The 6,777-nt window shown below is 32.3% G+C and overlaps 1 protein-coding gene across 2 annotated transcripts in view; it reads left to right on the forward strand.

Moving 5' to 3' along the window:
* Positions 1-2,651: 2,651 nt before the first annotated feature.
* LOC110031949 overlaps positions 2,652-6,777 on the forward strand; it is a 7,155-nt gene continuing 3,029 nt past the window's right edge. For both annotated transcript variants that reach the window (XM_020735399.1, XM_020735400.1), the window contains exon 1: positions 2,652-4,190. The gene's annotated coding sequence lies outside the window, so the exon portion shown is untranslated. The remainder of the gene's footprint in view (positions 4,191-6,777) is intronic.

Raw genomic sequence — 6,777 nt, forward strand, 5'->3', positions numbered from 1 at the left:
TATATATATATATATATTATTTTGATTTTGAAAAAAATATTTTATTTTGAAAAATGAGATCGAACCGATCTCATATATTCGATGACTTAAATAACTAAGCACGATATTACAAATAAACTTCATCTCGAATGATGATAATATCACTTGATAATAGTTTCAATTATTCAAGCCAAAAAATTTATGATACATATTTGTTCTGCAAAATTTTCAACAAATCATTCCCAAACTTAATATAAAGATTAGGTAAGGTTTAAATTATCTGGGTTACTAATTTTTTTATAGGTGCAAACCTATATAATTAATTATATCAATTGAAGTTACTTAAGAAAACTCTAAATTAAGGTCGAAGTTTCTCTTAAAAAATTCAAAGTTTAGTTTTCACGATTCTTCATAAAAAAATTAAGTGGGAATGACTCAATGTGGAATGATTATTTTTGAAATCCAAAAGAGCAAAAAGTAGGAGATATCATATATTATGAAGAAAACCTCATTGTCTTCTCAAACTATTCTATTTTTTGAATTTTCAGCTCTGAAATGATGTTATTTGATGATTACTCCTGTAGTTTTTATTTTAAATCTATGACTTACATTGTAAGGCATACGATCAATGCATATAGCTTAGGAAGATAGGAGAATTTACGTTGTACCGAATGAACAACCTCAGAATCTTAAAAAGATTTAGGGTTTATATCGCACGACATACGACCATGCGAAGGCCTATAAGATAATGAGGGGATTTACATCGTGCTACCAAACAGTCTCGAGGTTTTAAGAGTTTATGTTGTTTAGGTTTATGAAAAGTTTAGTTGAGGATCATCCTTCGCTTCATGTTTTCTCTTGATGACAACCGCTCGATTGCGTCGTCGCCTCGTTCTGTGAAAAGAGAGGGAGGAGAGAAACCATTCCTTAAATGGCCTATTCTATGTTCTTTATTTTATTGTTGTGATTTATTATGATGTTTTAAGGATTGCTAAAAATTGTCACGCGAGTGTGTTGACATAGGGTTTCAGCTTAAGCATGTGCCTTGCGTCCTCTATCTTAGGGTTTCCTTTTCACATGTCAAAAATGTAGCAAGTAAAAGAAGAATAGCATTGTCAATACATCAAAGCATATGCAACCAATTACAAAAAGAGAGAAATGTACCTGCCGCCTCTGAAGTTTATTTCAAATAAACCTCTTTTAAAGAACCATTACATATGAACAATAATCCCCTTTTAAAACATAAATGTGTGTGTTTATGTGGAGTTGAACGGTAAATATATGAAAATTGGAACTGGATATAAGTATTTCTGAGTTAGGCATGGACTTAGCTTCAGGATTTTTTAACCTTAATAATCCTTCTCTGAAAGGATTTCTTTTTAGTAAGCAACCAAAGTATCTGCGTGCATAGAGCCAATTCTGAATGGAAGCTACCAACAAAGCCATCGAAGGAGGACAACTCTTAATCCTATTCAAAGTGATTAACCAGTGGACATATAAAAGGTTACACCAAAAATTCTTGATTTGTCATGCATATAAGTAAATTAAGCTTTTATTAGGACCATTAACAACCAACAACTAACCCCACAAAAGAATTTGTTCTATTATTATATAATTTTATAAATAAAACGGTCCGCTGATCATTCAGATAGTTGGATTAGAGCCGCCAGCAACCTAATAAAGCAGGGGCAACTTCACACCAGATATTGGGGAATAGTAGTACCAGCCCTGAACCCTCACAAATTCATTGGATTAGGAAACATGGTACAAGTCTATTAGCACGAACTTAGCAATAGATATTTTACATCAGCGCCCATATCACTAACACTTCTAACTCATAAGCGAGTTCGATGATTCATACAAAACCACAAAGAGATTGCTCACAAATGCGAAGTTTGATGTCATTCATTTTTTCACAATCAAAATTTTTGACCTATCATATTTCTCACTGTACACCGCCAGTACAGAGAAACCCGACAAGGGCACCTAGATTTAGTTTAGGAAGCAATTCTCTCTACTCATGGCTCTTGAAATTTACATGCCAGAGCAATAATCTTAGCGGTATAATTTTGAAACAAATTTATTGAATGCTTCTAGAGGCAGCTTCACGATCATCCAGTGTCTCGACCACGATCAATTTTACCTCGCAAAGGTGCATTAAGAAGTTGGTAGAATTCAAATCAACAAAAGATCAGAAAATTTTATGTACGAATACATATAATGATATAAGCATTCAAGCGACCCAGTGTATTGAATATGCATGTTATTCTATTCCAAGGCATTTGCACATCTAACACTTAAGCTTCACTTTTATACATAACACTCTGTTCTTATGTATTTATATGGCTGACACCTAAACTTTCATGATTACACACACAGTACTAATGTTTTTAGTATCATATAAAAAAATATCATTATTTTCCATTTTTAAGCGAAATACATTTTTTATGCATAGGTTGAAAGTAACAAGACACCATGTATGAAAGTATAAAAATTTAGTTGTGACATATGTAAGTACAAAAGAATTGTGTGCTATGTGTATAAATCTTCTATATATAAATTATACATACTACATGAGTTAAGAAGTACATAAAAAAATAACCTTTTTAAGTTGCTCAACAGTTCAAAGATCTCTTATTATATTAGGATTATATTTTCTTATGTTGGTCTAATAGAATATTAAAATAGAAGACACTTTATTTTGTAAGATTGAATATAACTAATATTCAAAAAAATAAAAAATAAAATAAAATAAAACTGCCAACCATCAACATAAGAGACGTGAAAAAACTTCAAATATAGTAGATATTCTGATTTCATAAGCAATGGAGTACCCATCCAACATTAACACATCTAACCATCCCTCATTTGCGGGCATGGAAAACCATTGGCCGCAAAGAACTGCATGCATATACAAACGGCTTTGTTAAAATAAGCACGTAAATAAGTATTTCCAAATGAAAAATATCTCTCTTTTCTCTGCCTTTCTTTAAAATAACCCTTTCTATACTCTTTCTCATATGAACGATTATTAGCTCAACAATTCAAAGATTTGTTATTATATTAAGATTATAATTCTTATGATGGTCCAATAGAATATTAAAATAGAACCCTAAACATAGCAAAATATATAGACCTGATGCATAAGAAAGTTTGTGAATTGTCTTCATCTGATAACATTTTCTACTTAGGCATGCTGCAATAGATCAAACATGTATATAAACTCCTATGGGAATGCAGATAATGTTAAATAAATAAATCATTCCTTATGATTTGTGTATTCAGCGAAACAAGTGTTCATTGAAGTTGGATTTTTTTCGACCAATTACAGTCCGCACGATGTTTGATAAATGCTTCCCTACAAGTTCTGTCATTTTGCATAAGCAACAAAAGAAATTTATAGACGGGCATCCAACTATATTCTTGACCAAGCCCTAATAAGGCTTTGTTACAGCTGATTGTTAACACAATAATAGGGTTACGAAAATATGATAAATTTTCATTCATGGAAAATATTTCAAACATGTATTTCATCTTATACTTCATGAAAATAAGACATGATAATTCACCAAAAGCATTAGAGCACTCAGAAATAGCAGTTTACCTCATGAGGCACAAAAGTAAATCACCCTTATATCAGATTTAACCCATAAAAAGACAGATCTAAAAGCAATGGCCGAATCATAGCACAAATGCTTAAACCAGCAAACAAGCAATATCGAGCGACCAAGGAAAACGAGCAGCCGAGCCAACGCCGGAATCCAATCATCGCCTTACTATTCGGCTCTCTTGCGACCTGACCCTGAAGGCGGCTCACGAAAGTGATGGTTTTAGCGAGATCGGAGTAAGGCCGGGAGGGTTTGAGCCGGCCGCTTCGTGCGAACTGCGGAGAGTTCAACTCTCTTTGGCACAGCAGAAGTTAGACAAGGAAAGGAAAGAGACGGCGAGCATGGCGAAGAAGAAAAAGGCAGAGAAAAGGCGAGCAGGGTGAAAACTCGCGATTCTTATCGAAGTACCGGGGCTCCCCGAGCTTCAACTTTCTTGGGCACAGCAAAAAAAGTAAGACAAGTAAAGAGAAGGCGAGAAAAAGGTAACCGGGCACGGTCGCTGGTTAAGAGGAGAGCCGGTCGCCTGAGTGCTTCGGACCGAAGAGGGAGAGTTCGCCTGAGGCGGCTAGCGCATAGCGTGAAAAAAATTCTCTACCGGTACCGGTGAGGGAATATATTTTTTTTATTTTTTGTTTTTTTAATATTATTATTCTTAATAATAAAAAAAACTTCAATTCATTCATCTTAAGCCTTGCACAAATTATATCAATACGGGTGTCATTTTTTGGTAAAATCGACATTCTGTATACGCTCGTGCGTTTTTTTTTTTTTTTTTCATTCGGGTTTTTCTGAGTTTGTTGACAATCTGACAAATTCAAGTTCGATTCACGGGCGACACGGCGAATAGGATCCCTTGGTCCGATTGTAGCTGTTCGCATAAGCGAGACCCAATGTCTAGCAGAGCGGTCAAGACAACGTGACTCTCAACACATTCTGGAGGGTCTCAAAGTAGGGTTATTTTTTAATTTTGGTTTGTGATTGGCTCTTAAAAAAAAAATTTTAATTTTGAATAATGGTGAGGTGTATGTAAGTGTGCGTTGGTGTGAAGTGAATTGTGGTGTTTATTTGTGTTATGTGAATGTGGTGTAAGTGTATGTGGTGTTTTAAAGATTGAAAACTCATAAGTCCAAAAGGTTTTTTTAGGTCATTCACGATCCTTATAGGACTCAACTTGAGTTTTAATATGTTGGTTTCGATCGACTCAACTAAATGTTGAGAATTTGAAACCGCAAATGCGAGACTATAAGGAGTTAAAAAGTGGTTCGAATTTCTAAATGGTGTGAGTATCTAAGAGTGTCGGTGGTAAAATGTTATGGCTAGATTCTAGACTCTAAGGAGGGAGATTGACTTCACCAAAAATTAGGTCAACAAGTTGTAGAAGATTTTATAATTATTAATGGTGGCTTCAGTTTTGGAGTGATTAATGAAGAAGGTAAAACCATATTAGTTTATGCTTTAGCATATCATTTTAGTATTGCTAATTTTTTATTTAAGGAAAGAGATAAACATATTATTACCTATAAGAATGGATCTAATAAAACACATTGATTATTTTCTGAGAAAAAGAGATTGTTGAGAATGTAAAGATTTTAATATAATTCTAAGTGAAAATTTAGGTACTCAATATTGATTATTAGTTTTAAATTTTTAGATGAGGAGTTTTAAGATAAGAATGCAATGAAACATTGGTTTAGAATTAGATGGGGGCATTTAAATGATACAAATAAAAAAAATTAAGAGTAAATTTCAAGATTTAGGATGTGTTTATGAAGAAGCTAATTTTATGTGGAATAAAGTAACACGTATTATTAAACAAGCGACAAAAGATGCATTTGGAGAATCAAAAGAAAAAATTCTTATAAATAGAAATACTTGATGGTGAAATAGAAATTTGCAAGAAAAGATAAAATATAAGTTGTGTTATAAAATTTGATTTAAATGCAAAAACTTAGAGAACTGAAAAAATATAAAATGACACGTAGGGAGTCTAAGAGAACAATTTGTGACGCTAAAGATTCTGATTTTTTGTGATATTTATTATAGATTAGATAATAAAGGATATGAAAATTTTATGTATAAGCTAGTCAAACAAAGATAAAAGAAAAGTAAATATTTAATGAAAGTAAAGTGTATTAAAGATAAAAATCAAAAAGTACATTGTATCGAGGAAGATATTCAACATAGGAAGATAAGTTGTTTTGATAATATTTTCAATAAAATTTCTAAAAATATTATCAACCATAGTGATCTTAATATCATAATTAATAATAAAATAGTTTATTTTTACTGTCGCATTAGTTAAAAAGAGGTTGATGAGTCTTTAAAGAAAATTAAGGATGGAAAATCAGTGAGACCTGATGCTTACCCAATTGAAGTGTGAAAAGATTTAAGAGACTTAAGAGTTTATTGACTTATTAAACTCTTTAATATTGTTTCAATAACTAAATAGATGCCTAAGGAGTCGAGGAAGTGTATTTTGATCCCCGTTTTTTCAGAATAAAGGGGATACACAAGAATCTGTAAATTTAAGATGAATTAAGTTGACATGTCATACTTAAAATTATGAGAGAGGATAATTAAACAAAGGATATGATGGGATACAAAGATTTCTCATTATCAATTTTAATTTATGTCGGGCAGGTCTGCCATGGAAGCTATACTTCTACTGAGAGGTTTGATGGTACAAAAAGAGTAAGAAAGATCTACAACAACAACAAGGCCTTAATCTCACTAGGTGGGGTCGGTAGCATATGATATATATATTTTTAATTTAGAAAAAGCTTACGATAAGGTTCCAAGAGAAGTCCTTTGGAGAGTTCTAGAGAAGAAATGTATTGACATGACTTATATTTCAACTCATTAAAGATATATATACTAGAATTGTTACTTGTGTTCGAACAAAAGGTGGATTGACCAAGTATTTTCCTATTTTGATTGGATTATGAGGGATTGTTCTTAACCCTATATCTTCTTGCTTTAGTTATGGATGCTCTTACCGTACATTTACAGGAGAATGTATCTTGGTGTTTTCTTTTCGCCGATGACATCCTTCTTGTGGAAAAGACTAGAGAAAGAATTTAAGAAAAACTTAAATTATGGAGGTCTACATTATTGTTGTTGTTGTTGTGTGTATATATATATATATATATGTATATATATATATATATATATATGTATATATATATATATA

This window comes from Phalaenopsis equestris, unplaced genomic scaffold (genome assembly GCF_001263595.1).
Source record: "Phalaenopsis equestris unplaced genomic scaffold, ASM126359v1 Scaffold000873, whole genome shotgun sequence".
NCBI lineage: Eukaryota > Viridiplantae > Streptophyta > Magnoliopsida > Asparagales > Orchidaceae > Phalaenopsis > Phalaenopsis equestris.